Source organism: Saccoglossus kowalevskii, chromosome 22 (assembly GCF_978046115.1).
Source record: "Saccoglossus kowalevskii chromosome 22, keSacKowa6.1, whole genome shotgun sequence".
Lineage (NCBI taxonomy): Eukaryota > Metazoa > Hemichordata > Enteropneusta > Harrimaniidae > Saccoglossus > Saccoglossus kowalevskii.
In genome coordinates this window covers 17,032,001-17,057,383 of record NC_140662.1, presented here as the reverse complement: position 1 = coordinate 17,057,383, position 25,383 = coordinate 17,032,001, and the positions used below count along the sequence as shown (strand labels likewise).

At 36.0% G+C, this 25,383-nt stretch overlaps 1 pseudogene across 1 annotated transcript; it reads left to right on the top strand.

Moving 5' to 3' along the window:
* Positions 1–8,109: 8,109 nt before the first annotated feature.
* On the top strand, positions 8,110–25,157 carry LOC102807569 (uncharacterized; annotated as a pseudogene). The gene is made up of 16 exons (XR_014928229.1): positions 8,110–8,315; positions 8,493–8,618; positions 8,906–9,003; positions 17,182–17,328; positions 17,981–18,091; positions 18,362–18,619; positions 19,539–19,665; positions 19,853–20,072; positions 20,533–20,716; positions 20,836–21,029; positions 21,310–21,570; positions 21,695–21,864; positions 22,456–22,576; positions 22,763–22,966; positions 23,464–23,521; positions 23,771–25,157. The product of XR_014928229.1 is annotated as an uncharacterized LOC102807569 (transcript).
* Positions 25,158–25,383: the final 226 nt, after the last annotated feature.

Below are 25,383 nucleotides of genomic sequence, written 5' to 3'. Positions count from 1 at the left end.
AGTCAGGAAATTCTTTCGAAATATGACATTGCACATGGAGGCGATCGTGATGCAACGGCTGACAGGGTCAACTTCGGTGAGATCCATCATCATCGATCTAAATGAAACACTCCTCGAGTATGCACACGTCGCTCTGATAGTACTTGAGCAGTTCTTTACGTAAATCATAAACAGAGTTCTTTTCTACTTCTCCATTGTACCATGTGTAGAATGTCTTTCTAGCCTCCTCCTTCATACCATCTGGGTCAAAATAACGACCCCGGGTATCGGTACTCTGTAACTGTCCGCAGCGCTTCTCGGAAACAGGTGGGGAAAGAAGCCCTTGTGTAACTCGTCTACGCCGAAGGTCTTAGGAAGTTTAGATAGAGCCATGGGCAGGAAATTCAAGCTATCAATGAATTTGATATCTGTATGACGAATGTATAGTTGCATGACTTTTAACCATTCATGATGATTTCGGGTAGTATATTGTGATCGCAACAGTATTTCAGAATCATAATTCCATCGTACCTTTTTGAATTATGTGCGATGAAAATCATCCCATTATGCTCTTTTTCCAACGCCCACTCGCAGAAATCTTCCAAGGTATGTGAACCATTGAACACTTTCTCCTTATTCGGTGGAATTCTCGCTACGCACAGATCTGGAATATGAGTGCAATGTTCGTCGGTTATGCATTCAAAATCGTAGAAGACGTAGTTACCATGGTTGTCAGAGTCATCCTCCTTCTCAAATTCTTCCATCGAATCGTCAGATTCTTGGTTCTTTTTTCTATCGGTGAGTAGTTGAATGTAACACAGGTGGTCGTACGTCTGAAAAGACTTGCAGGTTTTGCAGTAAACTTCGTTACATTTGTGAGACCCATCACGATATTTGAGGAGTTTGTGATATTTTTCACAACGATGAACTGACTGGCAGAGAGTTTTTATCCCATTAACCGACTTTTTATACCGTTTGAAACATTCTTCATTCTTGAAAAATCCGTGACAATTTCCGCATTTTTGCCATCGTGTAACCACACAGTCCCTTTGATTTCCACAACTCAAACACCCTGTCGGACACATGTGATCGTAACGGTGAGAATAAGACTTGTCACACCTAGTGCAATAGTACCTCTTTCCGTGAAAACCTGTCATTTTTGTGATGACGCTGTAGTGTTTATCTTTTAGAAACAGATATATGTCTTTTGAACCTTCTGTGGCATCGCCCACAAAGATGATGGAGTCAAAATGTAAAAGTTCTCTAGCTCGAACGGTTTGCATAGTTCGCCGTTTTTTTCCTCTTCATATTACTCCACATCGTTGGTGGATTTTCGTCTTTTGTTGCGTGTAAATAAATAAAATAAATAAATAAATAAATAAATAAATAAATAAATAAATAAATAAATAAATAAATAAATAAATAAATAAATAAATAAATAAATAAATCAATCAATCAATCAATCAATCAATCAATCAATCAATCAATTAATCAATCAGCGCCAACTTGAGTCCAGTTCAAAAAAATACATACTCACACATAGAGGGCGTTGATTTATGGTCGATTCTCTAAGACAGAGCGGAAAACAGAAATGGATACAAAAAACGAAAGATATAATCAAGTGAGCGTTCGGAATATCGGCGTGGGCTTGAGTTAGTGTAGCGACCTACATAACAAACCAAGGTCATGTCTAGTGAAAAGACACCCTAAGTAATTTAGAAAATTACTCCACACATAATAATTGTTTAAAGCTGAGGGGTACGCTCGGTAATTGAGTTCAAGCAATGATTCGATTCACAAATGATTTTTTTGTGAATGAGAGACTGTTTCTGTGCCAATTTTTCCTCAGTGATTTCAACTGATAGTTTTTCAAAAAAAAAATCACATTTCCCGAATTATTGGCTAGTGTTTGAAAACGTGAAAACAAAAATAAAAATGAATCGATTACCTTTTAACAGTGGAATCCGTTTCATCCAATTCTAGAGATTGCTTAGACATCTTGCTGAAAGTTAGGTGGCATAGAGTGTAAATGTCCTCGTGTTTAGTATAACACATGAGTCACACCAACTCTGACATTCATATTTCAACATCATAGTCAGCTGTAATATTTACAGTGTCTTTGATGTCTTTTTTGGCTTGATACATATGTATCAGGACACCAGTTGTACGCATTCATCGTTCAACATCGGGCAAGTGCTTCCGAGAAATGTTGTAATTTTGTGTGGGAAATAAAAATTAGGTTACTAGCCCTTACCAGTAGTGGTTGGCTACTTACGCCATCACCAAAATTAATGTCTCAAGGAATGTTGTATATGTGGGAAAATAAAAAGATAATTCATACATTCTGTTTTACACCACATCTATAAATATAATGTATCGTCCAATCAGCGAGTGAGCATTATAATTTGAAACATGAGTAGTAAGTGGTTCTCGTCATTCCTTCAGATAGCAGCCTTGCTTCAAGATGAATCAACTATGAATCATTCATACTTTAGCAGTTATTCTCTATAGTACAGTGAAATGTAGGAAACTTGGGGAGGTTTCTGCTGACCCCTAACCCTATTCCATTTATTTCAATCAAGTTTGCTATCATTTTCAATCATTTTTTTTAAATGTCATGTATAACCATTTTTATTTAAAAATGTAAATTTTTAATTCTCATTATTACTCCTAAGAATATCATTCTTACATTACTTCTAATAATATCATTCTTATATTACTCAGTGTGAATACTTAACAGCGTTTGAAAATGTATACCATTTCAATTTATGATTAATTACTTAAAAAAAAAACACAAAAAACAAAAAAACTAAAAATATATTTCATGTAACTGATCTTACTAGTTTTTTGTCAAAATGTATACCCTATGTATTTCAACCATTTTTAAATGTCATGTTTTTTTAATGTTAATATTCTTCTTTTGTGTAATAAACTCCGTTAGTTTTCAAAATGACGTGTATTTATTTGTGTGTGTGTGTGCGCCCTCTGTCGTTCGTTCAGAAAATTCTTTCGTGACGTCAATGGTTGTGAGCGCCCTCTACAGTTTGTTTAGCAAATTATTTCGTGACGTCAATAGTTGAGAGCGCCCTCTACAGTTCATTCAAAAAAATCTTTCGTGACGTAATTTGGTTGTGAGCGCCCTCTACAGTTCGTTTAGTCATCAATTATGCTAATTTATTCACACGACCCAATTGTGACGTCATTAATTATGTTAATTTATTCACACGACCCCATTGTGACGTCATCTAGGCGACACTATATGTCCGACTATGAGGGCGCTGTTCATGGGGTGACGTCATAACCCCATTTTGACGTGATTAATTACATTAATTTATTCACACGACCCCATTCTGACGTCATCCCGTTATAATCAAATTTAAAATTGGTATGTCTGAACTGTATAAAAGGTGAAAGGCTTATGAAAACAAAATTATTGAGGTAAAAAATCATTACACGTCCATTTGAAACTTACGCTTCGCAATTATTTTTTGCTTTTCCGTGTACCAGCAAAGTGCGCCACATATGATAAGAGTGGGAGATGTATTCGTTTTGCTGTCTCAGTAGATTTTTGTCGATCCAAAACAACATGTAATGCATGTATACAAAAGCATTATTTAAGAAATTGTAAACGTTCAAAAAGTGTATTAATAAAAAACAAACTATGTATGAAAACCTGCATGTGCGCAACCTTTCTAATTTTACTCTGACAAACAACAGAGGCTTTTTATATTGGCCAAACATTGAAATGATCGATCAATGGAAGGGGGAAAAATATGCCAGTGGGCCTGACGCTCATCGGTAATTATAACATTAGCAAAGCAGCGAATTAGAAGTATAATATACAATGTTCACGGAAGCAAAAATTTGTTGCTTCTTACATGCATGGAGAGCCATAGGCCTGAGGCGTAGGATGACGTGGGTCGAAAGACCACATCTGCTAGGGAGGTCCGGGGTATGCCCCCGGAAAATTTTGGAATTTTAACATTAAAATGGAACATAACCTCATGTTGGGGAATTTCAATGAAAGCAATACCCAAACAAAATTATTTTTATTAGGAAAGTCATTTTATAAGATCTACTGATAGATCAAATTACAAAGATCACAAAGATGTAGGTGCTTCACTTTCAACATTCATAATCAGATCTATTCAATATTAGCCAAAGTTTTAGATCTACTTGCATAAGATCAATACAAGAAAAAAATGATTATGTCCGAGTAAACTTGTTTTTTGCAGCTCTACTGCAAGTACTGGTACCCATGGCCAAATCACGAATTAGAATTAATGGCTCATATCACTAATTAAATCTCCATAGACGACAATGTTAATATATGACGAGATTGCTATATGAAAATGATGAACAAAGTTGAAAACACGGCTCATAAATGGGAAATCAACATGCCAGTAGTCAACAACATGAAAAAAAAATAACATGTTGGTCAGCTCAAACTCTTACAAATCTAAGGTAAACAAGACACACCTACTGTATTTATATTGCACCTAGGGTAATCACTGGAAAAACGCCAAGATTAGAACGTCCAAATACACACAGAATAAATCCACAGGTACACAGCCACTAAGTAGTAAACAAAAGACCACATGTTGGTCTCACCTTTGACCCAGGTAATCACGCCCTCAAACAGGGAGCATCTAAGAAAAACAAATATTTTAAAAAAATTCATTGGTTCTTGCAAGGCATTTAAATTGATTAATGGCCTGAGACCTTATAGCGGCCGTCTCCATGTAACACGATTTGTGGGCGAACAGAATGCCAGATGTTTATATGATAACGGGTTATTTAGATAAGAATAAATAAGGAGATTAACCAGATCGCACAGACCTAAACCAGTTAAATTAAACATGTGTTTTATTACTATAATACGACACTCCCTTCTGAGTCATTCCTCCGTTATGTAAATGCATGAAGCCTATACTAACTAGTGTTGGAAAAAATTGCGATGTGCAGAAGTGGTCAGGCCATAGCCGGTATGACCGGTATGGTTCCTACGACCTGGATGTGTTAAACTTTGTAGGTGAATTTAGGACATTATGTATGAATGCTGTATGTGGGTGATCACTGTATGAATTTTCTACTCATTGGCACGATACATTGCCAAGAGCTATCTATTGAAAATCGAAGGGGAAAATTGTCCAGTTAAAAAAAATGCTCCATTAGATAGAGGGCACTGCAGATCCTTGAGATTTTCTATAATAGTAATTGTTGAAAGGAAAAAAAGTAATTGTTGAAAAGAAAAATACCCCATGAACAAATTATTATTTACTTCACGCCTCAAATAAAAACTAACAATCTAGCAGCTTAAAAAAATGTTTGGAAATAGCATTTCTGCCAAAATAATTAACAATATAGCATCGAAGTGAATCACTGAAAATATAAAATTTAAATGTAACTCCACCATATGAGAGGGTTACATCAGGTAACTTTGCAGTTGACATTAAAGCAAACTGTGTGACGGTTGGAGAGATTTTTTTTTAAAATTATGAAAAAAAATGAAAAATCAGTATTCAGTAAGGGTTGGACCATTTGATTTTTGAGGGGAGGGGAGGTCAGAAACGAAAAAAAAATTGCAAAGTGAAGGGTTCTTCAAAAAAAAAATTGCTGCTTCACCAGTGTAAAAAAAAATATTTGTCACTATATGACTTAGCAAAAATATGGCAATTCTTCCTGCCAAGATAAGGGGACACAGAATACAAGAAGAAACTAGGTCATATATAAATGGATGTCAATAATTCTGGTTTGTGGATTAATTAATAGCAGAGGGAAAATTAATATCTGCATTTCAATATTAATTTCAAAAACAATTTCACTCTAATTGCATTTAGATTGTATACCATATATGCTCTATTAGAAGAGCATCTCCAATAGAAGCACATGTACGGCAACTATTGCATTGATTGTATACTGATTTATTAAAATATGATGTATTTTGACCATAGAAACACCTCTGTTATTTACATAAGACATGCGCTACTAATAGAGCAAATATGGTATTTCATGCAATATCTCTAACAATTTAGCTGTTTTAGTTTAAATACATTTACAGACTAAAACAGAAACATTGTTAGAAAAGTTGCTTGCAATATTGCTGACTACTGTAAAATACTTTATTTTCTCTGGAATTTATTTTCGATAAAAAACAGCTTTCTGGCATTGTGTGGATCTAATTTTCACTATGTTGTATTAAGGCTCAATGCAACGTATAGAGAAAGCTGCATTTTCACTGGAATTTATTTTGCAGAAAATTGACTACAGGCAAAACAGGGAAAATAAAATGCCAGTGCAAATAAAGCATTCCACGCTATGTTATGTGATCACAATAATATACAAGATACATTCATGATTGTATGGAGCCATGTCTTATTAAACAAGTAAAAAATAAAATAAATATCAAAGGAAGCTTAGAAAGAACTCTTGAGTGCTAAGAGTATTGGAGACACATTAAAATTAATCAAAATTTAAGATTTGCTTTTTAAACAAGAAGCTTGGCAACTAATTTATGTCTGCTATTTGAGATGCACAACATGACAAAATGTGATTCACATTATCACAATTTATAATACGTACAGAAAATACATTTGATTTTTCATTCATGGTTTTTATTCTAATTAGTTCCAGAGCACCTTTGCGATGAATTCAATTTAAATCTGATTTTTGTTTAATACATTATCAGAAATGGGCTAATCATAGATAATCAGTATGCATTAAACTAATCATGTCTGTGGATTACCTCAATGAACCAAATGAATTATTATACAAATTGAGAAATTATTATGTATAGATTTAGGTCTGTATATTGTTCCAGGGTGCACATGTACAAAGTTTCATTATAATGTGATGATTAATCATAACTAAATTAGTTGAAAGCTGAAAAGTTAATTATTATAGATTTAAATTATTATAGATATTATATAATTATTATAGATGTATATAAACCTAAAACTAACTTAATCATCACATTGTGTTAGAGTACTATGTACGAAGTTTCATTGAAATGTGATTACATATGGTATAACCAAAAATTATGATTTATTATGCAAATTAAGTAATTAATATGATCTGATTTTAACTCAAAACTAATCAGGGCTGTGTATTGTCCTAGAACATCTATGTACCAAGATTCATTGAAAAGTAATGAAGTAATAGTACTTGAAATATCAAAAGCTAATAATTGATTAATTAAGCAAATTAGGTAATTAATATTTCTCATATTTGTCTGTGCATCGTCCTATGTATCTATGCAAGTTTCATTGAAATGTGATGATTAGTACCTGAGATATCAGTGGAAAAGCTGAAAATTGACTAATCAAAACCTAATCAAATCTGCGTATTAGCCCAGAGCACCTATTCACCACGTTTCATTAAAAACCAACATACGGTTCTTGAGAAATCAGATCACACATACAGACAGGGTAACTGCAAAGACTCCCATTGTGTGCTTCGCACACGGGAGTAAAAAATAAATAAAATGTAATAAAATACATATTAAAATAAATGAGAATTTTTTTTGTCAGCAAATGTTTTACATCACACTCTTACAGAGCAATCTCGTTCTGACCTACAATCCGACTCTCACCACCTACCTCACTTTCACCACCCATCTCACTCACACTTACTATCTCATTCTCACCACAAACCTCACTGTCACCAATCATTCCACAATCACCACTCACCTCACTCACACCTACTATCTCATTCTCACCACCCAGGCCACTTTGTCAAAAAACGTAAAATAGCAGTAAAATATCAAGTCTTTTCTACCTCCGTTGAAGATAATGAAAAAAAAATGTTGGATATGATGAACTCCTAAAAAAATTGCAAGCAAACCTACTGATAAAAAACAATTCCAAACACATAAAAAAAAATTGCCTTTCACTGAGCTGACCTCCCCCCTCAAAAATCAAATGGTCCAACTCTAAGCCTATCAGACTAATAGTTTTTGAGAAATCGACAATAGGCCTGTAAAATTCATTGTTTTCATGAAATTCGAACCCACGCTGCGTGGCGACCACTACCTTTTAAACAATGCCATTTCAGTAATGCAATATTCAAAGTGTGGGCGGATCTTGCAGACTGTTGGGTGTAGACATAAACTGGTTATAAGGCAGTTGAGGTGTGTCATGCCACACTGTTAACTCGTGGCGACTTCATTGTGCGGACGACGACTGATCTGGTGAAGTTAAAATAAGTCTGTGATCAACTCACAGGTGTGAAGCTATGACCACCAAGTACCTTAGCGCCATCAAAAACAACATGAATTGGATGCACGTTTGTGTTTTCATCTTTTTCCTGTATCTCAGAACGGAGACGACATGTGCATGGTGAGTTCCCTGTACACTTGTTATATAAATACAAACTTATACAAGGCAAGCTGACAGTCGTACACATTATCCAATATAATCTAGCACACTAATTGATACCGTTATTACATTCAATAGTGCAATGAAGGTATATTGATACATTTCATATGATAAACCTATGTAACTTCTATTTTATAGGCCAAACAGTTGTACTTTCAGAAATCAGTTGAGTCAGCAGTTGTCTCGATCGATAATTGTTAGTTACGAAAGTCAGTATAAGATAGTCTGTGGAATTTTGGGTTTGGATCGTTGTACTCGTTACAGGTAAGTTTTATCCACAAATGTTCACTCTGCATTTGTTCTTTTAATAGAACTAAAGTTCAACATAAATAAATTTTAAGTAGGTAATGTTTGTCGAAATCATTAATTGGGTTGATTGAAGTGAAACCATTTCATAATTCTGGCCCGGACATCAGTTAGCCCTAACAAACATTTTCTATTCGAAAATTTATTTACATGGTTTAATAATAAAGGGCGATTTTGGTAGTGTGGTCTTGGATGATGGAACATAGTTTAACTTTCTATTTTATGGATTGTATTGCACCATACAGAACGTCTTATAGATACAAGGTGGAGGTCTATATAGAATACTACTATAATTACTATCAGGGTGATTGTGAAGGATATTGCGATTCATACCAATGTAACGGTAGGTTGTACTGATTTACTTATAGTGTATTTTGTACTTCGAGTCGACTAACGACAAAATGAATGCATTTTCCTTGGCTGTAATGGTAATAAAATTCTTTACACTGTCTTTATTTATTTTGAAATAAAATCGGGAATTGATAACCCCAAGCAATTTATCCTTTGGGTTTAGTTTATATTATTGAATAATTTATCCAGTTGAGTAACCAATGTTATAAGTATAGATGTGAATTAAACATCATCATTTATATTTGGTGAATGATTCATGGTATTGCATGGTATCCATGCATGGTATACATTCGGACGGGTTAGCAAAGGTCATTTCCTGTTAAACATTATAGTTGACATGAAACATATAGTGATCTTAAGCAATATTTAAACTTGTATGTATTCGTTGACAGCAAGCAACATGTTGCAACACTACGAAACAAATTCATGTGTCATAAGCCCGTATGTACAAAGTTAAATATATTCAGAAAGAAACCTACAGGTTATACAACTTATTTCATAAAGACGACACTGTTGGCATGTTTACATTAAATCTACAATTTTCAAACTCTTTACACAACCCATAACATATCCCGTGAGTTTGTCTAGGTTTGGCTTCATTTAAACAATTACTAGGACGTGATTGTTCTTGGCTTTCACATATTTATATTTGGTTTGGTCTTCATTGTACAATATTGTGAGTGTCTGTTTTTTTAGGGGTAGTAGTTTGACGCTCTACACGCTTTACATAATTAATGGCGTATGAGCAATGCTGTTCTGTAAGTGGGGCCAAAGGCCAAACTAGACTGACGAAGTTGTGCTACACTCGTATATAACAAAGAAACGCACAATAGAATTGATAATTGTATGCCCATGAAAATAACAGTATTCGAAAGACTTTGGATTTAACAGTAGAATATGACTGGATTTGTTGCAATAAATTGAAAATTGTTTTAAACTCGATGAAAAAATATTGTCATTTCACTTTAGAAATAAAAACATTGTCTGTATAAGATATGTATGAAAATGACATTCTGGTTTTCTAGAAATCCAATATATTCACATAACACCAATAACAAGCATAGATTTGTTTGAGGAGTTATAACAACACACATACCATGTGACCAATTCGCTAACGCTTCCCAATCCTAAATGCAAGCAATGTGGCGAGCATTTTGACCGTTTTTTTAGTAATTATTGCGATAAAAAGCACGTACGCACTGTTTTTCATTCGTGGCATAGATAGATAGCTCACATATCAATGCTAATAAAATAGGTAAAATCTCTATAGACGACAATGTAAAAAATAATTTATTACACATCGAACCAATGACCCTCGATCGAGTAGAGACATTGCCCATGTGCATATGATGTGTATGATAAGATAATAATAGTTAACCAGATTCTGGTTGCTTGCCAGGTATGTGAGCATACCTGGTCTGACTCTGCAATTAAAATTCTGGCAACATAAATTCACGGAATATATTTTGTTGAGTTTCCGTTTCGAATAATTAGTATAACATGTTTCAGAGTACAGTGTACACGTACCATTTAGTAGCCCGATCGCAAAGGAATTTACTGAAAGAACATCATGATCCGTCTTTTCGACATTCAGCATTTAAATATAACTTGTTAAATATTTGAATAAAAATAATTTGAGACGATCAGTGCCGATATATCAGATATGAAAGATTTCCTGATTGGAAGCCGTTAGGCACACGAAATCAGTTATTGTCACACGTTACTTGCGTGACTAGTTTTTTTATCGAGTCGACACATTTACATGTAAACAACCCCCGCGATCCACTCATAATACGATAATGAACCACCACAGCTTTGCCCAACAGTTAAATGACGCATTCTTGTCTGTGTACCGGACGTGCCGCAAAGTGTCACACAATGCAACGGTAAAAAATCAGCGTTACAAGTATTAAAGGGATGTGGTCGTTGCGCCGCGCCCTGTTTGATATTCGACTCACATCGACGTACACAGCGCGACGACCAGCGTAATTCTAGTGGTGAGTAATATAATGCAAGGTAGAAGGTGACATTGGAATCTGCGGCATTTGAGAAGAGGCTGCTCGTATACGACTATATAATTTGAAAATCGTGTAAACCATTGTATCAACGAATTGCGAACCGCTTTGACGAACAGTCACATTCACCACAGTCGAAATTGGTGAATTTGTTTGCCTTCATAATACAAAAATATACGCTTATCTCATTATTATCTCGATCATTTACAGACACTGTACAATAGACTATTTCCGGGTTCAATCACTTAACGAATGAGAGACCATATTCGTAAACATGCATGTTCCCAGGGATTTGTTTGTCTCCACTCAAAGGACTATGCACGGGTGTGGTTATTAGGGTAGGTGTGTGTGTGTGTGATTGTGATACCAACTGTTCAATGCATCTATATAGCGTCCGACATTCACATTCCCCCATATCCCGTGTTTTTCACTTTGTGGAATTGTCTGGACTTTTTGTCTTTTTAGTTTGAGATTACAAGACATGACATTCTAGTTAGGATCATATTGATGACCAAATGTCGTAGATTTGTTACGCTGTAACCTTCTCCAGCAAACACACACGGTTTCGTATTTTTTCAATCCTTTTCTTTCGAGCCCGTGCGGTAAGTCATCAGCTTGTATGTTGGAGGTCGTATCTGATTGGACGCGGTAACAAAGTCTACAACCCTGTGTCCACGGCCCATAATCCTGCATAATACATGGAAACCAATCATATCATTTATATATTCGTTTTACTAGATAGAAAGAATAATATAATTTTTCTGTTGTGGCATAACTAACAAAGTTACTTCAAGAAAATATTTGGAGGCAATACAATGGAACAGTATACCATGAAGGATAACAATGGTTATAATTTCCAGTTGTGAAATATGTTTAGTATTTTGTTTTTGTTTATTTTACTCCGTAGTTAACACATGAACGGCTTCTAGCAAGCTAGTCAGGGTCCGTGAATTCTCGTTTTAACGCGGAAATATATTTTTTTTCAATAAAGCATTGAACGCCAAGGAAATATACATTCACGTAGACCCACTGATAATATATGCGCATGCACAGACATGTAGCTTGCTCTTATTGATTTTGATGGTGATGTCACATGCCACCCTACTGCATAATACGTGTATTTGACTATTTAGAAAGAAAGGGTAATAATAATATTCATGCGTAAATTTATTGTACTACACTTTTTAATTTGTTCTTGACCTGATTAATAGTTGAGATTGTTGTGAGTGCCAATGACATGACGTAGGTACAGTAACCCATAACCATCATATAAGCCCCTCTTACATGGTAGACATTTTGAATTTATGCTAATTAGGAAAAAAACTCATTCATATTTTGATTCTGAACAGCATGAGGACTTTATATCAGCCAAAATACCTATCACAAAGTTTATTTAAAGCTATTGCCCACTGAAATCCCAAATTAAAGCTGTTATGAAAAAAAAGATTGCTTTGTCAAAAATCAACATTGCACATATTTAGATTTATTTCCTTTTGAAATGATTATAATATTAAAGTTGTACATTGCTTTACTAGAGTGGTGTGTAAGATATGGATGTGATACTAATACACAAATCAGATTGATCGCAGGGTTCAGCCTTAATATTATTTCTACTTATTAGGCCACACCGACCTAATTTTATGGATGACATCCGCGCGCGCATTAGTTTTCGCCTGTCAAAAACAAATCTCCGACGACGAGTCTCCACAGATCGGTTTTCTGTCCGGAACTTGTTGACTCATATTGTCGCAAAGCGCCGACCTGTCGTAAAACTCGCAAAGCTAACATCTGCCTTATCCTCTTACCTTTTCAAAATCAAACGTGATGATACCTGTGACAGTAATACAGTACGAGATGTGTACACCAACATGTGCCTCCTACAAATAAAGACTTTTTTTTGATACACTGTGGTTCAATTCGTAATAACAGCTCCGTTTTTTGGCAGCATTTTTTTTTCGCCTTCTCGCATTAGTTTTGGGATTTTCAGAGGATGTCATTCATAAAGTTAAATCAGTGTGGCCTTATGTTGTTATTAAGTTACCTTGACCGATATTGCTAACTGATAACATAATATTACATTGTATTGAATTAAAATATGTATATCGTGGCGGATAAATAAACCACATAAATAATTGGACAATGTGGAAACTAGAAAACCCACACTTTCCGACCTGTTTGGCCAGTTCTCTTTTTTAATTATAAATATTCAACCAGTTGGAACAAAGGAATAGTTCTTCCCCGACATAAAATGGGAGCACGCCGCCAGGCTATTTTAAACGATACGTTAATAACATTATTTTTGAAGCTCAAGCATGACTTTGTACAGTGCCATAGACAACATGTATTTATTACAGAATCTCCGCCAGAAATATTTAGCATGAAATGGTAGTCTTTTTTTACATGCTTCTGTATGGTTTGTATGTTAAAACATTCCAATCAATGTATAATGAAATGTGTTATTGTACAGTCCGACAGAACACTTTGAGTGTAAAATAGGCACGATCAATGTGTATTTTCACCCCACTCTTATTTAGTTTGTTTGTGAAATATCTTGCTCCGCTTGAAAAGGTATATAATGGAGCAATACAATACAAAAGCCCCAAGGTGCTTTGCAATAAAAAAAAATACGATTTAGAAACTATATGGTCTGCCACTGAAAGAAGTGCAGTGTTTGATGAGTCAGTTTTGTCTGTTATATATCATGGTGCGAAATTTTAAAGATATGAATACTTCTGAACAAGACAAACAGATTTGTATTGGGTTTTAATTCTAGTGTTAATATGGTGGGCTAGGTAATCATTTTCGAATTTTGTCACACGTGATAAAATGGACACACATTAAGTTAATCCAGTTTAACCGGTCAGATTAATAAGTACGTATTTAAATCAGATCAGACACGGATAAGAATGTGTTTGATCAGGTAAATGCGATGCTACAGTTGAAGCACAACTGTTGTTAAATATCTGCTCATACATCAGAGTGAAGATTTCACAGTCAGACTTATCAGAATCATTTCTACTTTGATAATTATATTATCGTGTAAACTGACCTTTAGGCTCGACTTCGTTTCGTATGACATAACACTCGCAACTTAATAGCGCTATTGTCAGCAAATCAACACTATCCAATATCACTCACATCATTCAGACGGTTAAACAAGTTTACAAAGGTCATTTCCCGGTTCAGTCTCGTGTTACCCCAAGCCACTAGCTTAACGACCAAGTGTCAGCTTACACCGATTTATTCTTTTTACAACAAAAGCTTATTGAAAATACTCTCTGAATTATACAATTCAACGCTGCACCCAGGTTATGTACACAGGGCGGTATGCTCATATCACGTACACATGTTCAAAACAGCTTGAATAACCAGATACACTCTCTTAAATTGTTTTTACACAATCTGCAACGAGTATTATAAATATTGCTGTTCACATGGAATACATCTCCTTATAAATTATCCTTAATATATTTTTGAATGCATTTGTCAAAATCAGTTTCATTGTCGTCGCTTTATACATTGTTTGTACTGAATAAGACAACATCATACGGGAAGCCGAGAAACCGAAAACTGGTTAGAGAGCTACTTTGATTTGAATATTTAAAATAATCATGTATTTTTTTTCCGGGAGCTTCTGGATCAATTGATGCGAGCTTACATTTGTAGCATCTCTTTAGCACATAACTTAAACCCCGACTGTTAATGTGTTGTCAGGGCATTGATATGAAGGGACGAAATCTAACCAACGCCCGACGTATACATAAATAAATACTGGACTATGAGGTATATCTAATACAATTGCATATGACATTTAATACAACAATACGAAATTGATGCACAGAATTATTACATCAAAATATAAGGATTACAATACAGAATGGGTATATATCATCAACAACAAAACGTACTACTGCAAAATGGATATATTAAATATAACAAATTAACTGGAAGGCTACAAACAAAAATGCTGGTGCGTCATAAGGTTTATAATCTATACAATTCAACCGTTAATGTCATTAAATACTCATCTGACCAGTCAATAGTCCCAGCTTTGCAAGACACCAGGTACAATTACGAATAAACCACACGAAACAGTACGATATGACACGACTCGTCCAAGGCCACACGCGACGATTCGCGACGCGACGAAGACAAACGCCTCATAACGACACAATTGCGATACACAGGGGTTAATCCTGAGCACACAATACTCCCGACATCGAAGACACAGCAATTCATCCAAATATGGCAATTCCACTAGCAGTAGTTGCAACACTCGTCTCAGTATAGCCTCAGGCAGTGTGTTGCATTCCGTCCCACGCACCCGTAATATACTCGCGTAATTATTCAAGCCCTTATTCCACTAAATTATTGTAAAAAGGCATGGTAAAACCTAACGAACCACGATTAATGCAAACTCGGCATACACAATATTCATGTAGCGAAAGTTCAGTTAGATTAGCAATGTACTGTCACGGGGAAAATCTTCTCTCTCTGGGGTCTCCACACTTGCCAGGGGGGAATCTCGTCTCGTCTCTTTATCGCGTCCCCTTGAGGAACGGGATAGGGAAAGTCACTTACGCTTTACAGTCAAATAAGATACACACAGCGAAATACGTTTCAACTCTCGTCTTAGTCGGTCAATCGAGCACTCTATAAGACACAGCGCCCTGGGGAAAAATCCCCAAGACTTATCGCAAGGCTGAACCAAAACTCTCTTAGACTGCGTCAACATTCGCCCCATGGCTCTCCAGGACTGCCCTCGACTGCGTCTCTCGTGCTGTGCTCCCCAAGAGGGCCAACTCAAAACTCTCTTTATTCATTTTCAAAACTCTAACCAATTACAAAGCAGTAAAAAGACTCTAGGGCGTAACCTTCAATCATAAAGCCAATCACACTAAGTACTGAATACGTCATATCTTTTGATTAATCGTTCACTACATTAATAACTATGGAAACCAACTGTCAGAATAGCGGCGGTTATCTCGTAATTAGTTCCAAATCACTGAGCCAAGTTCCGTCTAAAACTTCAAATAGTCCTAAACGATGACAGACATAACACAGCAATTCAGTAATAATCAGCTAATTAAGTCGGTCAACAGATACGCAAAAACAAATTCATGACAGTACCTCAATACACGTGTTCACGTGGACGACATTATAGTACTCGCTTGTTGTACGCGGCAATTACAACAAAGGCAGTTACATTAACTCAGTTATAAACTCTCACGAGAACCTATGCAGCACCATGTCAGGAGTCAGTCTCGTCGACCCGTCGAATACTTGGTTAACTGGCTTGCCTTTTCACCAACTTGCCCGTAGTCAGCCTCGTCGACTACGAATGCGCACTCGTTGTTTTCCCTGCCAATCTGCTGCACCTCCCAAACTCAATTTGCATAACAATTCGTTCACGAAATTCGTTTCTCAAATTGTCAAAATTTGCGTAGATTTCATTGCATTCAACCTCGATTGCAAACATAGAAAAACAATTATACAGATTCAGTTTTATGCTGACAGTCCTGTTGTATTTTTGAAAACCGGGCTATCGTTAGGTAGACGATGGACCATGTTGCTTGTGTTGACTCGGGAGATATCATATAGATAATAGTGTCTCTTCAGGATCTTATTGTAATTTGGTGACGAAACGGCCCTTTATCTTGATGACGTGTGGCACAGTAGTTTACAAACTCTTATTGTATACACTTTTATTGTTGCGTTCACTGTCATTGGTCTCACAATCCCAGTAGAAGACGTTGTCGTTCTTTCCATACCATACCAAGTGTCAGAATATTTATGCCGCACACATGAATTTGTAGACGCATGTCCATTGTTATTTGAAACAGACATTACATAGACGAAATAGACGCCAATTCAAATCACAGTTGCAAATGTTGTGTAGCTGTTTAGTTTATGTTTTAACTGTTTTACTAGGATGTAAAATCTAGGACACAAATTCACATTAACCACATGCTTTCGCACTAGTTAGTTAAACCTAGCAGATAATACACACATACACAGTAGTTTGTTCCTTTAACATTACCATTCTGTCATGCAGTTAATTTGACCTTATATACATTTCACAATGTTTCTAACATATCTCCAATATACGATACAACATGTAATATAAATTTCTTCTTTGCTGTTGTTACTTACAGCTTGTACAGCTATTGCTAACTGTCAGCAATTACAGTGTACGTCATCAACGAATCAAGCATGTCATCGATGTAACTATGACAGAGGTGGAGATATTATTGCATATCAATTGCTAGATTACGGTGGATATCCAAACAGAATATGTGAACGTAAGTTTTCTATTCCTAGTACGATTATGTTACGAGGAAACAGCAAAATGATAGTTCAGCTGCACATCCGTTTCCCGATCAGACATCTGTAATATTTTTAAATGTACTTACGAAATGTGTGAGACATATCTTGAGCGGCAATGACGTGTCTTGTCACAAATTGTCGCTCATAGACATCATTACAAATTTGATATCTAGTAAATAAAAGTTAAAGATGATGATAGTCTACTCCATACACTTGACTATACACAATTTGAATTTTGTGTGTGTCGGGGGGGGGGATGAGTGAGTTTGGTCAGTGGAAAGTTTGCTATGTCTTGTCTGAATGTGCAGACATTTATTTCACACCTTGCATGCAATTGTTTATTCTCGGTGTCGTATCTATATTTGCAAAAGGCCCCTAGACATAGTTCTGCCGCTCAAATAAAGCCTCAAAAAGTATTCCATTCTCGACAGTCACTCCGTCCTCTTGTCCAATTACATAAAATACCGCGGCATTCGCAACAATGGACACGATAAAGGTCGGATATGGGGGGGGGGGGGTGGCGAGGGCAAAAACAATTAGCGTGGCTCGTCAGCTCGGGACCCGCACGAGATGTTGACGGCTGTTTGCAAATACGATCTATTGACATTATGAATGTATGCTTTACAGAGAAATGCTCCTGGCGTCCAGATAGTCAGTTTTGTTACCCTGGACGATGTACGACAACGCCCTCAACGTGTTCATGTGCACAAAACTTCAGTGGGAATAACTGCCTGCTAAGTAGGTGTATATATTTTATATTGTAAAATAACGAACACATTTTTGACAAAATATTTCACAACTTGCTTTTTCATGCAATCATATTTATCGTATTGCAGTGTTTATTTTCTTTTAAAAATGTTCGGCCCTTATCAGATACAATTTAAATTATAATACCAATTGAATTTATATCTCCAAAGTAGTAACTCACATGCATCATTAGATACATTGTGAATTTCAATACATATTAAATTTACAGCAACAAAATTAACATGTAACCTTATGTTTCAGTGAATACATCTCCCGTCATGCAATACTGTTTAGGAACACTGATTCAGACGACAGGTGACTACAGAGAGGACGCCGACTGTGACGATCACGTGACGGCACCTACAACTGTTTATACAAATATCCAACCAGATCGTATCCAGGTTGAGTGGCATAACAGTTACACAGGTCCTAACGTCACAGATTGGCCACAACAGTATTATGTGGAAGATTTCAAAGTTGGCGTCATTTCAGCATCCTATGAATGGTGGGTTATCAGAGGTAAGCGTTACAGACAAGTTTTGTTTTACTATGTGACACGGATTTCCGGCATAAATGGGGAAGTTAGCACAATAATAGACTCTATATCCAGTATTGTGCGTACATATATCTTTTATTCGCTGAGTTTCACGCCTTCAAGCAGGGAGAGGTTCACATTCAATTGAACAAATGCCAAAATAAGCATAAAACAGTGTTCGTAGAAGTTAAGTACGCGTTGTCATAACAACCACTGGTAACGTTTTCCCACAACTTCACACACTCACGTTCATTACATGGTAACCTCCAGTATAGCGGAATTTATATCTTGAATTGAGAATAAGTGATATTGAATCGAATATAACTGAATCTGAAATATAAAATCAACATAAAAATGAGAGTATCACGAACTAAAGTCCAATAACCGTAAATTAAGCGGTCGGTGGCTTCACTGATAACACCGTGTAGAATAAAGGACCTATGACATCACGACTTTTTAGAATAACGATTAAATGATAGAAACTGGGCGGATTTTTTTCTTAAAAGATAATACAGATATTGAAACGCTTAATTATACATACAAATTATAAAAGTGAAAGTGAAGAAGTTTCTAAACGGCCATAGTTTGATACAAACCTGGGTTTCACGCCGTCGAGCGGGAAGAGGCCCGAGATTTCCCTGATCACGTGACTCGATTCTATCACCTCCGGTCGCATAGCGTTGCAGACGGATCGAAATAGGAGTGGATTACTCTGTTCTATATGAGTGTACAGAGAATTATTCTATTCCATTGAGGTATGCTTATTCCTTGAGTTTTGGTATTATATAACTAATAATGAGGGTTTTCGTAAACTTCTTGTCGCAATTACGTATATCGAGTTGTTTATAAAGTGCGAGATTTATATACTCAATATCAAATATTTCTGGTGATTTGTTTATATAGGCGGAAGTAATGTCAAAAGTGGGACTGTCACATGCTCGAGTGGATATAGTCAAAACAATCCAAATCAAGCTATGCACGATTGTGACGTCACAGGTGATATTGTTTTCAGCTTTCAACATGGGGACAGGTAGGACTACAAACGCAGATATCAATTTTATTTCGTTATTTATTTATATATTTTGTTATAAACTAAACGATTAACTTATTTGAGTTTACATACACTAAATCATGTGAATATACATCCGCGTATATTCAGTTCAAAGTTTTGTCATAAATATTTATAAATACAATCTTATCGGATTGCTTCTTGTCAGGTTTTACTTCACAGCAAAGGCTCGCAATGGTGGTTACATTACTATAAGAAATTATGATGCAACCTCCGGCTACACGAATAATCCCAAGAATTATTACACAGGAATCGATGTAGCACACACCGCAGACTTTACCCTGGACTATCAGCCTCCAGAACATTGCACAGTTACCGGGAATTGCTCTGATAATATGCTCGATAGGGGCCCAGCGATAACTAAAACGGTGAGTCAACTTATAAAGTTGCAATCATACTTGTATTATATGTAAAACACTTTCCACTGATTATTGTGACCACAATAAAATATCATAAAATCAGTTTCTTCGGCAACACATATTTAAATATTGTATTAGTGAAGCTTGCCTTCATTAAATGCCATGCGATGTACTACCCGAATCAAACACATTGTTGTAATCACACAAAGTCTGTTTAGTAATGACTTCTAAACCCGATTCTTTGAATACGAACTCTCATAAACTGTACATCAATCAAAGCCATGTTGGTACATCGAGGGTTCAGTGAGAGGTGTTCTATAGATCATACAAAACATTAGAGATTCACATAGTGTTACCGATTTGTTACTTAACAAGAGCATGTCAATATACGTTTCATCAAGTGCACCTCGAATTATAAACCACGAAATATATTAGTTGATTTCAGCTACTTTTACAACTTACTCTACAGAGTGATATAACTGTGCAGTATAGTGGTTGGCATGACGATCTTTCTGGTATACTACGATATGAATATGAAGTATATAAGATGCAAGCATATGGAGATGTATTGGGATATAGGTCAATACCACCTGTACTGAGGGGACAAGTTGATCCACCAGCTACAGAGTTTACTATCACATTAAGGGACACAGGTATAGTAGATCTGCCAACTACACACTGCAACGCAATAAACAACCCCCCAATAATAAATTCAACTGGCCCTTTGTAATGTTGTATTTTTTTTATAAATTTATATATCCTGTTATTCCAGGAGTATATTGCGTCATGCTGACTATTTATGATCTGGCTGGTAACCATAATAGAGCCAGGCGATTCCTAATATTTGATGACGTCAATGGAGTTGACACAACAGACCAGTTTCCTATCTGGGTTGACTCTGCAGCGAAAAACAGCGCCTACCTTTGGCAAACTGATCTTCAAGATTCAAATAATACTGGGCCACAGGTAAAGGACTTCGAGTCCTCTATTACACACCAAACTCTGTGAATATAACGATAAATGCCACGTCATACAGTGATAAGCATGCACGTCGTTTCGGTGCAACCTGTTCTGTTATGATGTAGTGCTATAGAGACAGAATCGATGAAACGCCGAACACGACATTAGTTAGGTTGGCCAATTTTACATATACATAATAGCTAGTACGTAATATACATCTCATTGTGTCTTATGTTAACGATATGCCCTTTTATAGACTATAAATGTAAGCAATGATCCCTCACAGGTAGTGCTGCGATGGCCAGGACACTTTTATAACAGGTTTCATAGAGAACATACATTCCTGAATGCCATTGAAGGTAATTCACCTCCTTTGACGTCACAGTATGAAGATGTTACAGGTCAACCTCCAACTACCAGATCCCGTGAGGCAATACCAAATATCAATGCAATCGTGCGTTTTGAAGTAAACTACGACATAGACCACCAGTGAGGACGAACTATAATATCACCTTCTGGAAACTGGCAAGACGTTGACAATATTATGGTAAGCGGTGACGTTCCATCAGTATACCGCTACTGGACTATTTTTTCTTCCGAAACCTTGTATCCTAGTTGGTCTCTGACTGCCTATGTCCTTTGTCTTCGACTAACCTTTCTTCTTACTACAGGTACAACAGCAACGATTTAATATACCACGCAAGGATGGCGATTCCATTCATTTATGGGTGAGAGCTACAGACGTGATGGGCAATACAAACCAGGACGATGTTCTAATTCACGTAGATTCGACACCGCCAGAGATTCATGAAATACCATGGATCGATGAATCACAGAAAAGGTACAAATTTTAATTTCGATACAATATATCCCATATAATTTCGGGGATATAACATCTCAGCCGAATTCAACTCATGGCCGTGATTATCTAAAATAACTTCTCTGCTTGGATGAACTCATAGTTTTGCTCATATTGTTCGAAAGCTGTGTAAGTTCCGCCGCGCTAAAACGTTACAAATGGATTACAATGTTATCATTTATAAATAAAATTATTAATACATCGCTAAGGTCATGTGGAGTCATGTAAGCTGTTAATTACAGAGAGTCAAACTGATCATAAAATGAAATTACATTCTTTACACCCACCTTACGCTCACTGGTCTACAAAACGTGTGGTTATATTGATGCATGAAAACACGTGGTATGTATTTGTTATTTGTAATGATGCTCGCAGGATAACGTATATTTCTACAACAACAAATATACACTAAATCGATCTTTAGATCTTTGAGATTAAATTGGTTTCTGGTAATAGGTCAGTATATATTCCTAATTCACAACTTACTTATGACGTCCCTCCACGAGTTCCAGCATTTGGGACACCATTTGCTCCCCTTTGTTGCTTGTGAATACCCGGCGCTTTCTCTTCCAGAATTATTTTTCGAACCTTCGACGAGCATAGTGGATTACTCAATATTCATTGGAATTTGACTGCCATGTCGGACGTCAACGTTTCACTTGGCGAGGAAAACGTCTCTATCAGAAAGTCACTGGTATGTCCGTATAATTAGAACATAATTTCTATTTGTGTACATACGCCAAATACGCACAAATACCGCTCACAAATGAACGAATAAAATAACAATGTTGTTGTGTAAAAAGATAAACAAATTATGAACCGGATGGTACGTCTAACGCGGTCTTTACAATGGCTTATCGGTGTATGTCTTCGTTTACAGATCGGCGTTTCGTTGTGTGATCTTCCAAGTTGTGCTTGTATACCGAAAGATGGCGAGTGTTATTTTAGAGATTATGCCGTGGAGCTCAATGAAGACTTGCTGGGCATAACAACCGAAGACCGCGAAGAAAATAAAGAAAATGATTATTTATTTACAATCACAGTAATAAACAATGCCATGCTCACGACTACGATATCTACCCAGGTACAGTTAATTCAGACAAGCATTATTTATACCAAACAGGATATGGTAATTTACGCTTAAATTAAATTGTCATCGAGGGGTCGGTCGAGTGGATATATGTGACCCACCCCGTCCTAGTTTATGTGCATATACATATATACTACATGATCTGTGGCCATTATTCATTTACACACTTTATCCCAAATTTATTTTAATGAAACGATACAATATATATTACCCGACCAGTTCGTATGCTTTGATAATTTCACGTAGATGCAATAGGTAGGCCTAAATCGATTTTTAGGTAATAGATTAATTGTACATGGAACTTCTCTAGAGAACTAATAGATATTTGATTCGAGTTATTACATTTTGTTGTATCCAAAGTAACCAGACAAATGTATATTATACTCACATAACAAACAGCATTTTCAATAGCCGTTGAGCAGCCGTCTATGTTGATTATATTACGCACTGTGTTAAGCTTTTTAAGCACGTTCACTTATTATTTTCTTCAGATTACGGTAAATGCAAGTGATTTTTTTGTTGGCCCGCTGAGTACACCAACTGATATAGGTGAGGAAATCTCATGAAATTATCACATGCTTAATAGGATATGTGTTATTGAAAAGAGGAATAGAACACTTTAGTAACCGTTAATTCGTGATTTGAAACACATTAGAAGATGGGTTGCTGACGAAAACTGATACCGTTGATAGACAGTGGGTGAAATAATACAGTATGTGTATAACCGTGGAAGCAGACTTACCAGTTTCGATATTTTTTCAAATAACATTGTTATATCCATTTTCTTCAATTTTACAGATACCAATCGTCACACAGAACGCGATATTTTGTTACCTTCTACAAGTGGTGCAGGGGCTGCCTTGGTTGTTATAGTGGTTACTATTGTAGTTGTAGTTGTCTTATGTCGTAGAAAAAAGACAAGCAAAGAAAAAGAAAGAGACAGCATTGAAAACGCATCATCAACAAACCAGCTAAACAATACTGGAATGGATGAATCCTCGCATGGTGTCGTTGGCAGCAATTACACTGATATCACAGAGAATGACCAGCATTACATGTCCATCATTAAGAATGACGTCAAAGTGAATGAATACGAATCCATTGTTGGCGGTAAACAGCACTACGCTGATGCCAACAAAGACGACATCCAGGAGAATATGTACGAAACGAGTATGAATTAGTGCGATGTTGATTGATATCCTAGGATATATAACCATTATAAATGAATATGACAATCATATATGTAGACAAGAATGTATCATTGTTTAACGGCAACAATTAAAGTCCAGCAACACACATGCGCATTGAGTAAGCATTTTTAGAAATTATTACAACCAGGTGAGATATGATGTATCAAAATAATCAGTCCTTAATTTACAACGACGTCTTCTACTCTGTTTTAAACTATTAAGTCAAGGGTTTATAAGAGAAAGACTGAAATATGGCAAGTATCATCAGCTAGTGGACAAGTTTCATGTTTCTATGAAACAGATGGTAATAGAAGCGCTGGATGTAAATTGCCTTGCATGGGAATGACCTAAAATTCACGATTGTGACTCAGAGAGATATATGGCGGGTGCCATATGTGGAGCAGGATGTGCTCACTCTTTTCGAAACACCTGACATCACCACTTGGCTTGTGCCTTGAGGTCCATGTATCTCTCTCACCAAGTTGACTGTGTGTTGTTTGTTTTGTTTGTGTGTCTCCTGTGTGTTCTCGGATTTGTAAATAGTGCCTTTTGACATTGATTGTTTGGCTTATAGTTGAGTATTGTTGCTTGGATTTACAGCTAAAAATGGCATATTCAACTACTAACATGAAATAAATGAAACCGAGCATAAATATTATAATAATGATGTAATATACATAGTATGCAACCATTTTTGCATACTCGACCTTTTGATTATACCTTTACACAATTTATCAGTTAAGCACTTTAAATGATTCAGAACCAGCTGTTTATCTTCACGTATTTGTCATTTACGAAGTTACTAATAGTAATCGAATCTTATGTTTTGAAGTTATTAACATTTACTTTACTGTTGTTTAAATGTTTAACAGAAATTTACAACAAATGACACGTATTTTTATTGTTTTATTATATTTCAGTGTCTGAGGGTTGATATATGTTTTTTCTGCGTTAAGTTGTGAAATATGCTTCAATAAATATACCATGCACTCATATTATTTGACTTGATAATATTATTTTCTAGGTTAGTGCAACCTATTGTATTGAAGATAAGTTAATGCACACTATCAGTGACAAACACTCTAAATTCTCGCAACTGTAAGCAGACGTGCACCACGCTGAGCCACATAAACTGCTTCATAAATGGCGGGGGCTAAATGGTGAGTAATCTACAGGCAGTTACAAGCTGGGACAAACAATAATATATTATTTGCTTCCACT